Consider the following 18,440-nt stretch of genomic DNA (forward strand, 5'->3'; position numbering starts at 1 on the left):
CTCTTATAATGCTAATACACTTGATGGTGATCTTACTTCCTTGCTTCAACTTCCTTTAGTTCCTTTCATTCAAATACCTGAAACAAACATGCAAGAAACAACAGTAAACATGATAGCATAAAATTGAATTCAATCTACTTAAAAGGTCAAGGAGTTTTAGGCTATCAAATTTAATATTACACCCAATATAGGAAATAAACCATTAATTGTATTAAAATATACTTCAAAGAGAAATATAACCAAAGCCTTGACGTTGCAGGTTACCTTCGACATGTCTGGGTTCCAGCACCACTATAAGAATCTCATGATTCACCCTCAAAACAATGGAATTTCAAGGCCTCTTCCCCTTTTCTCCAAACCAAATAAAACTACAAGCTTATTCTCCCTTCACACACAAACTAGAAGGCTAAGGTTCTCAAGATGGCTATCAAGATTTTCAAATTATTTTTTCCCTTTCATTAGCTAGCTGAGGTTGGAAAAGGATAATTTATATAGATTTTATAGAGGGGAAATGGATCCTCTTATGATGGGAGAGGTCTTATCCCTTTGGGTTTGTTCCATTTTAATAGGGGAAAAGAGCCCAAACAGTCTCTCTCGGCTCTATCTTGCTTAACCATTTACCAAACTTTTGTTCATGAAGCTTCTAGACCTAGAAGCTTCAACTCAATTTTTAAAAACTTTCCAAGAGAGGGTCAACGCGGGTCATGAATGGCTTGCCAGTGTCGTTTGGTGCTAGGCCCAGTGTTAGACTCTACAAATCAGCTCAAGGAAGAAACTGAGTACTAGCACGGTCTTGAAAACTGAGTTTGAAGGAATATTCTTGGGAAATGATGTAAGAGGGAAATGTTCTGCAGATGAAGAGGGATGTAAGGACATGTTCTTCATGATAGGAAACACATGAGGGTCACTGTAGAGGTCCTCCATGATCAAGGAATGGGGAGTATAGGGACAATGACTGTAGAAATTCTGCAAATTATCTACAAATCTACCTCTAAGACCATGTAGAAAATCTGACTGTAGATTAACTCGATAATGCAACATAACCAAAGAAAAATACTATAATCTACTTCTACAATCAATTTGTCAAAGCTTAAAGGTCGAGATGAATTAGAGCTAAACACATATAACAGAAGAAGAAGAATCAATGCACAATACACATGAAAATACTTTGGGGAAAGCCTCAGCTAAAAACCCCACTATCTGTATTATCATACAAGGTGGAAATAAATAAGAATTATACAAAGCCTTAGCTCTCACAGCTAGCCATCTCTCAGTACAATCCTCCTGGATGCTCACAGGCAATCAAAGCTTCTCACAAGCCTTCTCCTCTGCCCTCCAAGCTCCTATTTCCTTTTGCAGTTCCTCTGGGATGAGTCTCCTTCACCCAGTGGAACACTGCTCTCACAAACTGCTCTAACACACTGTCTGAACTGCGCAATCATCAAGGAACCTTGTTCCTTCTGCATGCATGAGTTATCTTTATAGGAAAACACATGCAACTGATAGTACACTGTCCTTGACATTTAGCTCAACTGGGTCTTTCTCAGAATAAACATGCATGAGTTTTTGATGAGGGAATCTTCAGTTATCTAGAGTACACTGGTTGAGTGCGTGCATGCATCAACTAAATGATAACTCACAATTAGTTCCTCAAACAATTTGGAACTAATTTAACTAGACTTAACTCAGTGAATTGAGCTAACTAATTACAACTCAAATATAACTCAATCTTATCTCCTTAATTAAGGGATAATCTCCTTAATTTAAGGGATAACTGTTGCATGACTACAGAAAGACTTATAACTTGAATTTCTCCAACTAATTAATCCATAATGAGTTAATTAATTATTTCCAAGTAGTTGGTGAGACTAAATTCGAATTTTAATTTAAGGACAAATTAAAATTGGAATATTCTTGTTGCCACATTTCAACACTCCCTCTCAATAAGAAAGGGATTATCTACCACCCTGATCCTGTCTCTATGGAACTTGAATTTACACATGGACAATGCCTTTGTCAAAATATCAGCATCTTGCTCCTCTGTCGAAATATACTGCAGCAACATGATCCTCCTCGCCACACAGTCTCTGAGATGATGATACCGGATGTTGATGTGATTGGACATATCATGAAATACTAGATTCTCAGAGAGTTTGATACAACTCTGATTATCACAATAGATCACAATTGGATCCATCCTCTGATCAAACAAACCAACTAGGATTTTCCACATCTAGATGGCCTCACATGTTTCCTGACTTGCAACCATGTATTCTGCCTCTGCCGAGCTGAGTGCAACCAACCTCTATTTCCTATTGTACCAAGAAACTGTCGCTGACCCAAGGTTGAAAATCCCTCCTAATGTGCTCTTCCGGTCTGATGGACTCCCTGCCCAATCTACATCAATGAATCCTTATAGCTTCACTCCCTCTGTCCATTTGTACCATAATCCATACTGAGATGTTCCTTTGAGGTATCTCAATACATGCTTTGTCGCCTTCTAAAACATCTTGGTAGGTTGAACCATCGCTTGACTTAGTTGGTTCACCGCATACCACAAATCTGGTCATGAGTTCAATAAGTACATCAATGAACCCACAAGTTTCCTATACATAGTAGTCTCCACTACTCTCCTGAAGTAGCATCTTGCTTCCTCCAGTTACCAGCTAGAGGAGTCTGCATGGGCTTTCACTTCTCCATGTGGAATCTCCTGAGTATCTCGTTGGCATACTTTCCCTAAGACACAAACAACTCCCCATCCTTCTGCCACACTTCCATGCCAAGGAAGTAATGCATGAGACCCATGTCTTTCATCTCGAATTCTCTTGCAAGGTCCTCCTTGCAAGACACGATCGACTGATCATCACCAGTCAATATGAGATCATCAACATAAAGAACAATGATCAACAACTTACCTTCCACCATGATGTTGTACAGGTTAGCATCCACTTCACTCTTTATGAAGCCCAACTCGGTGAAGTAGTTGACTATCCTGGTGTACCAAGCACGAGGTGCTTGCTTCAGCCCGTACAATGCTCTCTTGAGTCGGAACACATTTGACTCATGATCGAAGGTCTCAAAACCTTCTGGTTGCTCTATGTACACCTCTTGCTCAATCACGCCATTGAGGAATGTAGTCTTCACATTCATCTGATGGATCTTCCAACCCATATTTGCTGATAATGGTAACATTGATATGATAGATGAGTACGTTGCGACAAGAGAAAAAGTCTCATCATAGTCAATCCCCTCGACCCATGAAAAGCCACGGGCAACAAATCTTGCCTTATGCTTCTCCACACTACCATCAGTAGCTTGCTTTACCTTGTAAAGCCAACAGGAACTCACAACTGACTTATTCTCTAGTCCTGGAACCACGTCCCAAACACTGTTACGAACTATAGAGTCATACTCCTCCACCATAGCATCAACCCAAATCGGCTGTTGCACTGCTTCCTCAAAGGAAGATGGCTTGGTCCCAACACATTCCTCAGCAAGGGCCATTTATCCAGTGTACCTCTTAGGTGACCTCCTCTATCTGTGCTGAGAAAATGGTGCTCCCACATTCTCTCTCGCATCCTGCAAGTGGTGAGCTTGTTCAGATATGTAAACATAATATCATCGTTCTCCATCTTGATTCTTCAAAGCTTATCCTTGAGCGGCAATTTCCTTTGGTCGCTACTATTCTAGTAGAGGTCCTTCAATGTCTTCCACATTGAATATGGAGTATCTTTCCCATGGAGACTCGAAACAATATGGTCTCAAACTCCCTTAAGGATGATCCGTCTTGCCTTCGCCACACACTTCTTCCACTTAGCCAACTGTTGTGCATTAGTTGAAGTTGGCTTTGGGATATCTTGATCAATGAAATCCTTCAATCCATTGTCTTCTAATATAGCCTCCATGACATCTTTCCATGCTATGTAAGTCGAGCTACCTTCCAAGGCATACTCGAGTCTCAAGCCATAGGACGCCATTGGCCAACCTTGAACTATGATAAGAATTTGATTTGCACTTGCAACCCCAAACTTCAAACTTCGAATTTTCTTCTCTGTATACTGTTCACAACTTCGATAAACTTTGCTCCGATAAACTTGGCTCTGATACCATGTAGAAATTATACAAATTCTCTACAAATATACCTTTAAGACCATGTAGAAAATCTGACTATAGATTAACCTGATAATGCAATATAACCAAAGAAAAATACTATAATCTACTTCTACAATCAATTTGTAGAAGCTTAAAGATCGAGATGAATCAGAGCTGAACACATATAACAGAAGCAGAAGAATCAATGCATAGTACACATGAAAATACTTTGGGGAAAGCCTCAGCTAAAATCCCCACTATCTGTATTATCATACAAGGTGGAAATACATAAGAATTATACAAAGCCTTAGCTCTCACAGCTAGCCATCTCTTAGTACAATCCTCTTGGATGCTCACAGGCAATCAAAGCTTCTCAAAAGCCTTCTCCTCTGCCTTCCAAGCTCCTATTTCCTTTTGCAGTTCCTCTGGGATGATTCTCCTTCACCCAGTGGAACACTGCTCTAACACATTGTCTGAACTGCGCAATCATCAAGGAACCTTGTTCCTTCTGCATGAGTTATCTTTATAGGAAGACACATGCAACTAATTGTACATTGTCCTTGACATTTAGCTCAACTGGGTCTTTCTCAGAATAAACATGCATGAGTTTCTGATGATGGAATCTTCAGTTATCTGGAGTACACTGGTTGAGTGCGTGCATGCTTAACTGAATGATAACTCACAATTAGTTCCTCAAATAGTTTGGAACTAATTTAACTGGACTTAACTCAGTGAACTGAGATAACTAATTACAACTCAAGTATAACTCAATCTTATCTCCTTAGTTAAGGGATAATGTCCTTAATTTAAGGGATAACTGTTGCACGACTATAGAAATATTTCTAACTTGAATTTCTCCAACTAATTAATCCATAATGAATAATTAATTATTTCCAAGCAGTTGGTGAGACTAAATTCGAATTTTAATTCACAATTTTAATTCACAATTTTAATTCAAGGACAAATTAAAATTGGAATATTCTTGTTGCCATATTTCAATAGTGACAAAATGTCGTGTAACACTTGGTTCCCCCATCTCTACTACCATGACTATCTTTCCATGTTCCTCCAAATCAGGAGTACTTTCCAACTCCCTTTCTCTGCTCCTATACTTTTACCTCTGATAAGTGATGTTCTTCTTGTCCTCTAGTGTCATAGACTGCACTGCTCCCACAGGATGAACCAATTCGATGAGCTCTGATACCACTGTAATATTCCTAGGGAATTTTTACAGTAAATATGCAAAGAAAACATAGACAAAAAGACAAAAAAAATAAAAACATGAATTAGATCATAGAAATGCACGAAAACTGTGTTGCTGAGCCATTTTATTAAAATATGAAGAGGGTGCAATTAGGTGCTGGAAAGAGTGCACCTAGGCTTACTCAAGGAAATCTAGCTAAGCCCAAATGAATAATAAGTAATCCCACTCAGGTATGTTGTTGCTCTATCTCCTGGCTCTGTGTTGTACTGCCTAGAAATACATAGCTGAATGAGAAGATTTGCTGCGAGGGCCTCTTGTAGCACTTATAAAATTTCGGGAAATTAACCCCACACTCTCCACTAAATACCCATACTAACCCATGAAGAAATTGGGTTATGGTTGACCCCACAATTTTGTCCCTCTTTCCCCTCTATGGCTCTGCTGCTAGGAAATCTGGCCCACCTATCTATCCTACCACAAATTCTCCCAAACATAGCCACAAACTCCAAGCAAAGGCTCTCCCAAACTCTTCCTCAAACCTCATGCCCAAACTCCTTTCACCACTCAACTCCCAAGTGTGCCTCCTCCAAGCACTGCGTAGTCCCTGTGCTACTGGCTATGTCTCCTCCCCACAAACTAGCACCCCACTACTGGAACAATTGGAAAAAGGATGGAACTCCCTCATTCGGTTGGCACTCGAATTCCACCGAAGAAAGGGTTGAGATCTCTACTCAGAGATGTTATCACTATATATAAAAAAAAAAGAGATTGGACAACTTGTATGGTTTCAAAGTTGTAAGTCAGTCTAGGTCAAGTCATTTCTATTATTTTGTTTAGGGAGTCTAAAACATAGGATACAGTCTTGTTCCCATTGTTAAATAAGGTCAACAATCTTGTTCTAACTATCATTAGTCCCACATTGGTTCATAGGTGTCATGTGTTAAGATTGTTTTAAATTTGGTATGCGCTACGAAATCAACTAGGAGTTTTCGTAGCACAAACTCATAAAAATACACTATGTGCGCTACGAAAACAGGGATTCATAACTAGGAGATTTTGTAGCGCAAAACCCAGAATTTTCATGGGTTACGCTACGAAATCGGGGATTCATGGCAGATCTCTGTCTAGCTATCTTTTCCATCAAAATCCGTTAATGTTTCATCACCATGTGTCAGTCCTGGAACCATGCCTATCACATGCAGCCATTCATTCTCATCATTAGGTTCGTTAGATGTCTTGTACACATTCTTTCAAATTTCAAAAAAAGTAAGGTGAGGTGAGTTAGTCTTGGCTTTTCTCATGTTCCTTTCATGCATAAGAAGACAATTGGCATCTTAAGGATGGCACTCATCAGAACTTTTTGAAAGCTCAAGCGAGGCAGTTCTCAATTTCAAATTCAAGTGAGGCAGTGTTCAAACCAATACAATGTAGGTTTATCTTCAAGTTTCTTTGTAGGGATTTCATAGACATGTCTGAAGAAAGGAAAAATCACAGATCAGGCTGGTGTCTTAGAGCTGAGCCTGAAGGTTTATATGTGCTCATGAGAAGTAGAGAGGTTGAACATGCATTCAAATAGGTGGGTTGTTGGAGATTCTGTGAAAAACTTCAACGTGGTCATGTTCAAGTAACCAAATATTTTTCCTTCAATTTCAATGGTTTGAATTCAAGAGTTGGAGTGCTAGAAATTCCAATTTCTCCTGAGGTCATATCTGTAGTCACCGAGATACCAAGAGGTCACTAAATATGGTTTAAGAAATTTAAATTCGAAATGGCACCCTGCTAAGAATTTTTGAAGCCAGAATTCATAGGCTCGGACTTAACCAAATCAGTGCCCAGAAGCTATGTAAAGGATTCATATGCCAACCTGCTGACATGCATCCAAAGATATTTTACCTGTGAGGGAAGATATCATAAGGTGTACTCTTACCATTTTAAGCTCCTCTTACATTTCACTGGAAAGATATCTCTTGATTTACCTTTTTATCTATTTCATAGCTTAGGAAAAATGTCTGATAAGGTTCAATTGAAGAAAGAAGCTTGTGAAACCTCCTAATTCTGTCATGGGTTGATCAAGTTGATTGTTTTACATGAGGTTCAGAAGATTGGAAGAGAATGGTCCGCTTTCTTGTTTATGACAGACTTTAAAACCGAAACAAGACTTAGCCCTAAGGCTAAGGAGTTTTTTGCACCAACAATAACTCATCAGGAGGAAACAAGATCAAGAAGATTTGTGAAATTGAATGCCAGAAAGCAAGTGAAGGAGCCTATGACACCACTAGCAGTCCAAGACACCCCTCAACAATCATAGAGGAAAAAGGTTCAGATCAATGAGGTGGTACAAGAGTAGTCTGTTGATAAAATTGTCCAAAGAAGAGTAACAAGAAGTCAATTAGCCAAGGAGAAGGGGAAGACTATGATTGCTAACGAAAGCCTAGCTTCAGAGGGAAGTTTGAACAATCTCCTCTAGGCCATTGACATAGAAGAGACTCCTTTGGTCTAAGCAGAGCTACTTGAAGCCAGCAAGAACAAAACCAAAAGAGTTAAATCTTCCAAAAAGCTTCAATTTGATGACCAGGTCTCAAAGTTTGTGTTCAAGCCGAGAAGACCTATGACAAGGCATTCAAGAAGGATACAAGAGGCACAACTAGAGGCAAACGAGACAGGGGAGGTAGCAGAATTACATGAAGAACATGTGGTTCCATCAGAAACATCATCACAACTGCACAAAGGTGACAGAGGTAAGGCGGTTATCACTCAGTAGGAGGAATGTGGTTTTGAAGAGGTAAAAAAGAAATTGAAGCTTTCCAATCTTGAGATTGCAAAACTTAGAAAAAAAGCAAGGAAACATGCAGTTAAGGAAGCCAATTTCAATAGAATGGAGGCTCTGTGGGAAGATAAAACAATTTCAATACCTGAAGTAGTTAGCTGTCATGCTCAATATTTCACAAGGACAATCCTTGCAATAAAAGAGGCAAGATATATTAGAAGGGTCAATGAAAAATTAAGAACTCGAATCCAAATGATGAAAAAACAGATCTAAGATTTGAAGATTCAATTGAATGAACCAGAAGAACAACCTCAACATAAATGAAGCAAACAGTAAGTGAAGCAATTTTGGGACAATTTTGATGTGAAGTTTACTTTTTTAAGATTGAAGGTTATTTTTGATAGATAATGTCAGATTATTTGGCTCATAACAAGTGGATAAGCCATCAAAAAATCCCAAAAAAAATGACAAAAATTGAGTTCTTAAATCACAGAGCAATTTCATAGCATGCTATGAAACTGCTGAAGTAGCCAGTTTTGTTTTTTTTGAATCAATTTTGAAATGAAAGGGGGGAACCATTATGAAAGAATTTTGCTATAGAAGATACAAAAGGGCCACCTCATAAGTTTTGAACACTAAACAAAGGAAAATTCAAAGAATGAGAGGCATTTAATATCTCCAAACTCTGTGCTACGAAAACAAGTCATTTCGTAGCTCAAACAGTTGTCATGCTTCAACCAACATCTAAGGGGTTTTGTCTTAGCACGAGTATATTAGCAAGACCTTTGGTCTAATTCAAGGCACCACATATTAGTAAAAGGGATAAAATGGTTAATAGAATTTGAGGAACCACTTTGGAGACCAAAGCAGAAAAAACAGGGGCAATTTTCCTAGTATCCAGGGATAGTTAAAGGACAAGCAATCAAAGGCCAGCATGAGGTTTAAAGTCATCACTCAAGCCAAAGATGAAGAGGGACAGATGTCAAAGAACAAGTTTGTTTTCATAGCTAAGGTTGTTGCCAGCATAGATAAGGAGTTACACTCCTAATCAAATTAGGTCTCTAGTTACACTCCTAGTCAAATTAGGTCTCTAAGACTGTTAGTTTACAATCAATTGTAATTAATAGTCTGTTTAAAGTTTAATAGGTGTCAGGTCTAGAGAAATTCAAATTCCCCTCTTGCTGGAGGAAGGAATTCAAGATTATAAAGAAACTCTATATATGACAAGAGTTGTAATGCACCAAGGGTTGGAAATTTTCGGAGAAAACACCCATATTGTGTCATTGTAGAAGATTATGTTTTTATGAATACAGACTTTGGCTTTACTTCTTAGGATTCAGAAAGAGTTCAATGATGGCTTGTTTTATGTTTGTCCTCATTTCCTTATTTGTAGTAGTATGAATGTATGATACTTAGAACTCATTGGCAATTCTCTAACTTCCTTCATGCATTTGTAGACTGTGTTTCCTACATGTTTCTATGTGTTAACTGATATATTGAACTTTTGATGCCCTGACTTCCATGTTCAACTGATATTGTTGTCATACTAAGAATTTTTTGACTCCATAAGCCCAATGGGTGTTTATTGACTATGTTTCAACCATTTACACTCCTTCATTTGTTTCATAGAGTTATCCATCTAATCCATTATCAAAATCTTTAACCTAGTGAGAGAGCCCTCTCAGGTTAAGGAGGCTAAGCCTCAGCCAAAAGTTGGTTTGAAATAGTTACTCAAGGTCTACCTGATCAGCAGCTTGTCAGGGTTAGCTTTTGTGATAAAATTTTGGTGCATCTGCCGGAAGCCTGAAGATTACTCATTCCCAAAATCAAGAAGCTGAACTTCTGAAGGTTTAACAAAGTGTTCAACTTAATTCCAGTTTGCTTGAAACCTCGAGAAGCCTTAGCACAAATGAGATATGCTGAAGCTTTTGATTCTGATTTTTCTCTTTTGCTTAGAGAAAGAGAGTTTGCTACACTTTTTGATATGCAGAATGATGCAATAAAAGTAGAAGTAAACATGGTTGCTGCCAAAAAATAAAAAATGGGAAAAGCTAAATTGAAAGAAGAAGAGAAACCTTCCTCTTTAACTCTTGAAGATAAGATAGATTCAATGATGAAGACCATGGAGAAGTTGATGGATAGGTTAGCTCTTGGAAACACCTCTACTCCTCCTGTGTAGTAGGAACCTCAATTTAGAAATCCTCAATTTAGGAGACCTCAAAATAAACAAAGACCAAGAGAAAATAGGAATCAACAACCTGATCCTCTAGTGAGACCTCCTTTTCAGCAGAATTTGGTTGATGAAGAAAATGAGCTTGTGATTCCTGAAGAATCTATCCATTGTCTCGATGAAGAAATGTCAGGGATTTTCTTGACTAAGGAAAAGCATGATGAATCCAGTTTGAACAAGCAAGGAGAGGAGCCTTCAGATTATTTAAAAGGGTATCAACATGCTATCTTTGAAATGCAAAAATAGTACAATCTCAGAAACAGAAATGTACCAATTATTGCAAACAAAACACAGCCCAAGAAGGATGTTTCAAAGGCTGTTGAAGCCAAAAAGGATACCCCAAAGGCTGCTGAAGGTAAAAATGATTCTCCACTTGGTAAAAAGGACATTCAACCTCCATCTCCTATCAAAGAAGTTGAAAAAACTGTTTTTGTTTTCAACCTTGAGAATGAAATTGTAAAAATCAAAATATCAGTTCCTTTTAGTGAAATTCTCAAGGTAGACAAATAAAAAAGAAAAATTGTAGAGATGTTATATTCACAACCAGGAGTTGTTGATATCTTAAATGTGCAAGAAGATAATCCTACTATATACTTGGGTCCAAGGGTAGAAGATGATCTGAATGAAGAATTTCCTCCTTTCTATATAAGCATTAGTATTCATGATACGACCTTACATAATGCTATGTTGGATTCGGGGGCTTCTCATAATCTTATGCCCAAGGTAATCATGGAGAGGTTAGGATTACAGATAACAAGACCATATAAGGATTTATTCTCTTTTGATTCCAAAAGATTCCAATGCATTCGTTTAATCAAAGATGTTGTTGTTGGTCCAACACAAATCCTAGCAAAGACAATTGTCATGGACATTGTTGTGGCTGACATTCCGCCAAAGTTTGGGATGCTGCTATCAAGATCATTGGCAGCAAAAATCAAAGGCACAATGCAGATGGATCTTACCTATGCTACCATCCCTATTTTTGGTGAGCAAAGGAGATTGTATTGAGAAACTAGAATGGGCTATATGGTAAGCAGCAAAGACAAACCTCAAAATTTTCCTATTTATTCATTTGATATTGAAATTGGATCAGCCATTCTTTTCAATGAGTTAGTTGATAATGGATCGGAAGAGATGAAAACAAAAAATCAGCGCTCGGAAAATCACCAAGGAGGTGATAAAGAGATGAAGAAATGATGGTATTTGTACTTTGATGCATCAGTAGGAAAGGAAGGGGCAAGAGCTAGAATTTGGATCACAAGTCCAAGTGATGAAAGTAAGTTTTACTCTTACAAACTAAACTTTGATTGCACAAATAATATGGCTGAATATGAATCTTTGATTTTGGGCTTAGAAGTCTTGTTGAAAATGAAGGCTCAAAATATTTCTATTTTTGGAGATTCTGAATTGGTTATTAGACAAGTGGAGGGTGTCTATCAAACAAAGGATGTAAGAATGAGAGCATACAAAAATCTAGTTTTAGATATGTTGGAAAATTTTCAAGCATATTCTTTCACTATCAAAACTAGAGACCAAAACTCCATTGTTGATTCTCTTGCTGTTTCGGCAAGTTTGTTTGTCATTCCTATTCATTCTTCTAAAAAGTATGAGGTGGAAGTTCGTCATAGACCAGCTATACCAGATAACATCACCAATTGGCAAGTCTTTGAAGATGATCAACAGGTAAATAATTTTATTGAATTGAAAGAAGAATTTGAAAGCACTCAAGTGGATCAACAAAACATGTTTGTTCAGTCAAAAGAAAATTCTGAAGTCTTACAATTAAAAAACAATTCAATACCAAAAGGGTACTAATCCCTCTTGAGAAGTTGTTCGATCAAAATGATGTGTTCAAATCCCCAAAGATACAGGCTGATGAGGAGGAAGTAGAGAGCTGCAATTTAGGGACTTCAGTTGTACCTAAGGTGATAAAAATTTCAAAGTTTCTTCCAGCTGATATGAAAGCCAAATATGTTGAGATGATGAAAAGGTTTGTTGTTGTTTTCGCTTGGAGCTATGCTGATTTAAAACAATATGATTCCTCTATTATTCAACATACTATTCCTATTAAAGAGAATGAGAAACCTTTCAAACAAAAGTTAAGAAGAATTAATCCTCTTCTCATGCCATTAATTGAAAAGGAAATTAAGAAACTTTTTGATGCCAAAATCATTGTCCCAACCAGATTCTCAAATTGGATTGCAAATTTGGTTCCAGTTAGAAAGAAAAGTGGAGAAATCAGAATTTGTATTGATTTAAGGAATTTGAACAAGGCTTCATTGAAAGAAAACTATCCTTTTCCCAAAATGGATTCAATTCTGCAAAATATTGTTGGTTCACAAAGAATGTCTATGCTTCATGGTTTCTTAGGGTACAATCAAATTCTTGTGCATCCGAATGATTAGGAGAAGACAACTTTCACAACACCATGGGGTACATTCATGTACGCCAAGATGCATTTTGGTCTCATGAATGCAAGGGACACTTTTCAAAGAGCAATGGATATTGCTTTTGCTGAAGAAAAGGATAAATCAATGGTTGTTTATCTTGATGACATCACAATCTTTTCAAAGAAAGAGGAAGATCATTTGAAGCACCTTGAAAGAATTCTGCTAAAATGTAGAAGGTTTGGTATCTCTCTTAATCCTACTAAAAGTATTTTTGCTTTAACATCAGGCAAGATACTTGGTCATATTATTTCTAAAGAAGGAATTAGGATTGATCCTAATAGAGTTAATGCAATTCAAAAGGTAGATCTGCCAAGAAGTAGGAAAGAGATCCAATCTTTTCTTGGAAAGGTGAATTTTGTTAGGTGCTTCATTCCTAATTTTGTTGAGATAGTCAAGGATATAACAAGGATGCTAAAGAAAGGAGTGGACTTTAAGTGGACAACAGAAGCAAAGAAATATTTTGAGGAAATCAAGAAGGCACTTACACAAGCACTGGTACTCATCAGCCCAGATTTTACCAAGGAATTTCTTATTTTTACATTTGCTTCCGAGAATACAATTGCTGGAGTTCTGCTACAAAAAGGAAAACAAGGTACTGAACAACCTATTTCTTTCTTTAGTAAGACATTAGCAAATGCTGAACTGAAGTACAATATTCTAGAAAAGTAAGCTTATGCCTTGGTGAAAGCCATAAAAGATTTCAGAATCTATGTTCTACATTCTCATATTGTGGCATATGTCCCAAGTGCTGTAATAAAAGACATTCTAACACAAGCAGATCTAGATGGTAAAAGGGGAAAATGGATAGCCAGATTGCTAGAATATGATATTGATATCAAACCTACCAAATTGGTGAAGGGTCAAGGCTTGGAAAAGCTAATGACTCAGTCAAATCTGGACTGTCTTGACATAAGTCTTATGCAAAAATCTCAGAAATGTATGAAAATGAAGAAGAATTGGTTCAAATCAATGAGAAATTCTTGGTTTCAGAATGGTACAAGGATGTGGCTTTTGTTCTACAGCATAATAAAGTTCCCGCGAATTTAACAAAGTCCAAAGCAAGGTTTGTCAAGCTGAAATCCTTAAGGTATTTTATATATGACCAAAATCTGTTTTGGAAAGATGTAGGAGGTATTTTGTTAAATTGTCTCCTTGAAGAAGAAGCTGATAAAGTGATTGAATAATTTCATAAAGGAGATTGTGGAGGACACCACTATTGGAAAGCTACTGCAAATAAGATCTTAAGTGTTGGATATTTTTGGCCAACTATGTTCAGAGACTTTTACAAAAGGGTGGTCGCATGTCATGAATGTCAAATCTTTGAAGGAAGAAGAAAGCTTGTGCCTTTGCCTTTGGTTCCTATATATGTGGAGGCACCTTTCTAGCAATGGGGATTGGATTTTATTGGAGAAATTCATCCTCCTTCATCAGGACAACATCGCTAGATTCTCACAGCAATGGATTATTTCACCAAATGGATAGAGGCGATTCCAACTAGGCAAGCTAATGATTCGGTAAGTATTTCTTTTCTAGAAAATAACATATTGTCTAGATTTGGTTGTCCAATGAAGATTATAACTGATAATGCTTAAGCTTTTAAGTCCAAGAAAATTATTAACTTTTTCCACCAATATCACATTACTCTTGAACACTCTACTACCTACTATCCACAAGGGAACAGTCTTGCTGAATCATCTAACAAAAGCATTGTAAGGATCATCAAAAAGGTGCTGCGGGAAAATAAGAAAGTTTGGCATTTGAAATTGAAGTATGCCTTGTCGGCTGATAGGATTTGTACAAAGAGATCTATTGGCACTTCGCCATATGAATTAGTGTATGGTGCTGAAGCTATATTTCCAACATCACTTGGAGTACCGGTAATGAAACTAATTCAAGGACTAGAGGAGGAACCAATTGCCATTCAAAGGAGAATAAATTAGCTGATAACCTTGCAGGAGAAGAGAAATGAAGTATATGACAGTCATCAACACGGTCAGAATAGAATCAAGAATACATTTGATAAAAAGATCAAAGAAGTTAATTTCCAGATCCATGACAAAGTGCTGAAATGGGAGGCTAGAATCGAAGAAAAAGGCAAGCACGGTAAGTTTGAGAATTTGTGGAAAGGTCCTTATCAGATTGCTGCTTTCCATGGAAACAACACTTACATTCTGTAGGAAATTGATGGAGGATCATATGCTAGAGGACCTGTTAATGGTAGGTTCCTAAAGCATTATCATTGTTGAAGTACTACCAATTTCTCATAACATTGTATATATGCATTTTATCAGTTTTTTGCTAATAATGACAAGCTGAAACAGAAGGCTTAAGCCTGAGGTGAAGGCCCAAGAAGCTTAAAGGGGATGCTTGTCAAATAAAAATTTGTTTATCATAAGTGGATGAAGCACTGGAACTGTGAGTTCTTAATGTACCACAAGGGCACACTATCCTAAGTGGAGCCATTGTTATCACTAAAATAAAAATAAAAATTGGACAACTTGTATGGTTTCAAAGTTGTAAGTCAGTCTTGGTCAAGTCATTTCTATTGTTTTGTTTAGGAAGTCTAAAACATAGGATACAGTCTTTTTCCCATTGTTAAATAAGGTCAACAATCTCGTTCTAACTATCATTAGTCCCACATTGGTTCATAGGTGTCATGTGTTAAGATTATTTTAAAGTTGGTATGTGCTACGAAATCAACTAGGAGTTTTCGTAGCGCAAACTCATAAAAATACACTATGTGCGCTACGAAAACAAGGATTCGTAACTAGGAGATTTCGTAGTGAAAAACCCAGAATTTGCACTGGCTACGCTACGAAATCGGGGATTCGTGCCAGATCTTGTCTAGTTGTCTTTTCCATCAAAATACGTTAATGTTTCATCACCATGTATCAGTCCTGGAACCATGCCTATCACATGCAGCCATTCATTCTCATCATTAGGTTCGTTAGATGTCTTGTACACATTCTTTCAAATTTCAAAAAAAGTAAGGTGAGGTGAGTTAGTCTTGGTTTTTCCCGTGTTCCTTTCATGCATAAGAAGACAATTGGCAAGCTTAAGGATGGCACTCATCAGAACTTTTTGAAAGCTCAAGCGAGGTAGTTCTTAGTTTCAAATTCAAGCGAGGCAGTGTTCAAACCAATACAGTGTAGGTTTATCTTCAAGTTTCTTTGCAAGGATTTCATAGACATGTCTGAAGAAAGGAAAAATCACAGATTAGGCCGGTGTCTTAGAGCTGAGCCTGAAGGTTTAGATGTGCTCATGAGAAGCAAAGAGGTTGAACATGCATTCAAACAGGTGGGCTGTTGGAGATTTTGTGAAAAACTTCAAGGTTATCATGTACAAGTAACCAAAAATTTTGCTTTCAATTTCACTGGTTTGAATTCAAGAGTTGGAGTGATAGAAATTCCAATCTCTCCCGAGGTCATATCTGCAGTCACTGAGATACCAAGAGGCCAGGAAAGATGGTTTAAGAACTTTAAATTCGAAATGGCACCCTGCCAAGAATTTTTGAATCCAGAATTCATAGGCTCGGACTTAACCAAATCAGTGCCCAGAAGATATGTAAAGGATTCATATGCCAACCCGTTGACATGCATCCAAGGATATTTTACCTATGATGGAAGATATCATAAGGTGTACTCTTACCATTTTAAGCTCCTCTTACATTTCACTGGAAAGATATCTCTTGATTTACCTTTTTATCTGTTTCGTAGCTTAGGCAAAATGTCTGATAAGGTTCAATTAAAGAAAGAAGCTTGTGAAACATCCTTATTCCGTCATTGGTTGATCAAGTTGATTGCTTTACATGAGCTTCAAAATATTGGAAGAGAATGGTCTGCTTTCTTGTTTATGACAGGCTTTAAAACTGAAACAGGACTTACCCCTAAGGCTAAGGAGATTTCTGCACCAATAGTAAGTCATCAGGAGGAAACAAGATCAAGAAGATTTTTGAAATTAAAAGCCAGAAAGTAGGTGAAGGAGCCTATGACACCACTATCAGTCCAAGACAACCCTCAACAGTCATAGAGGAAAAAGGTTTAGATCAATGAGGTGGTACAAGAGAGGTCTGTTGATAAAACTGTCCAAAGAAGAGTAACAAGAAGTCAATTAGCCAAGGAGAAGGGGAAGACTATGATTGCTAATGAAAGTCTAGCTTCAAAGGGAAGTTTGAATGATCTCCTCCAGGCCATCAACATAGAAGAGACTCCTCTGGTCCAAGCAGAGCTACTTGAAGCCAACAAGAACAAAACCAAAATATTTAAATCTTCCAAAAAGCTTCAATTTGATGACTAGGTCTTAGAGTTTGTGTTCAAGCCGAGAAGACCTGTGACAAGGCATTCAAGAAGGATACAAGAGGCACAGCCAGAAGCAAGTGAGATAGGGGAGGTAGCAGAATTACATGAAGAACCTATGGTTCCATCAGAAACATCATCACAACTACACAAAGGTGAAGGAGGTAAGGCGGTTATCACTTAGCAGGAGGAATGTGGTTTTGAAGAGGTAAAAAAGAAATTGAAGCTTGCCAATATTGAGATTGCCAAACTTAGAAAAAAAGCAAGGAAACATGTAGTTAAGGAAGCCAATTTCAACAAAATGGAGGCTCTGTGGGAAGATAAAACAGTTTCAATACCTGAAGTAGTTAGCTATCATGCTCAATATTTCACTTGGATGGTCCCTGCAATAAAAGAGGCAAGATATATCAGAAGGGTCAATGAAAAATTGAGAACTAGAATATGAATGATGAAAAAACAGATCGAAGATTTGAAGATTCAATTGAATTAACCAGAAGAACAACCTCAACATAAATGAAGCAGATAGTAAGTGAAGCATTTTTGGGACAATTTTGATGTGAAGTTTACTTTTTAAAGATTGAAGGTTATTTTGGATAGATAATGTCAGATTATTTGGCTCCTAACAAGTGGATAAGCCATCGAAAAATCCCAAAATAAATGACAAAAATTGTGTTCTTAAATCACACAACAGTTTCATAGCGTGCTACGAAACTGCTAAAAATGACATATAATGCACAGTCAGTTTCATAGCGCACTACGAAACTACTGAAGCTGCCAGTTGTGTTTTTTTTTAATCAATTTTGAAATGAAAGGGGGGAACCATTATGAAAGAATGCTACTGCAAAAGATACAAAAGGGCCACCTCAGAAGTTTTGAACACTAAACAAAGGAAGATTCAAAGAATGAGAGGCATTTAATATCTCCAAACTCTGCGCTACGAAAACAACAGTCATTTCGTAACTCAAATAGTTGTCATGCTTCAATGATCATCTAAGGGGTTTTGTCTTAGCACGAGTATATGAGCAGTACCTTTGGTATAATTCAAGGCACCATATGTTATTAAAAGGGATAAAATGGTTACCAGAATTCGAGGAACCACTTTGGAGACCAAAGCAGAAAAAACAGGGGCAGTTTTCCTAGTATCTAGGGACAGTAAAAGGACAAGCAATTAATGGCTAGCATGAAGTTTAAAGTCATCACTCAAGCCAAAGATGAAGAGGGATAGATGTCAAAGAACGAGTTTGTTTTCATAGCTAAGGTTGTTGCCAACATAGATAAGGAGTTACACTCCTAGTCAAATTAGGTCTCTAAGACTGTTAGTTTACAGTCAATTGTAATTAATAGTTTGTTTAAAGTTTAATAGGTGTCAGGTCTAGAGAAATTCGAATTCCCCTCTTGCTGG

This window comes from Pinus tabuliformis, chromosome 1_2, assembly GCF_031772625.1.
Source record: "Pinus tabuliformis cultivar Carrire ecotype Pingquan chromosome 1_2, CPIR1, whole genome shotgun sequence".
NCBI classification, from domain to species: domain Eukaryota; kingdom Viridiplantae; phylum Streptophyta; class Pinopsida; order Pinales; family Pinaceae; genus Pinus; species Pinus tabuliformis.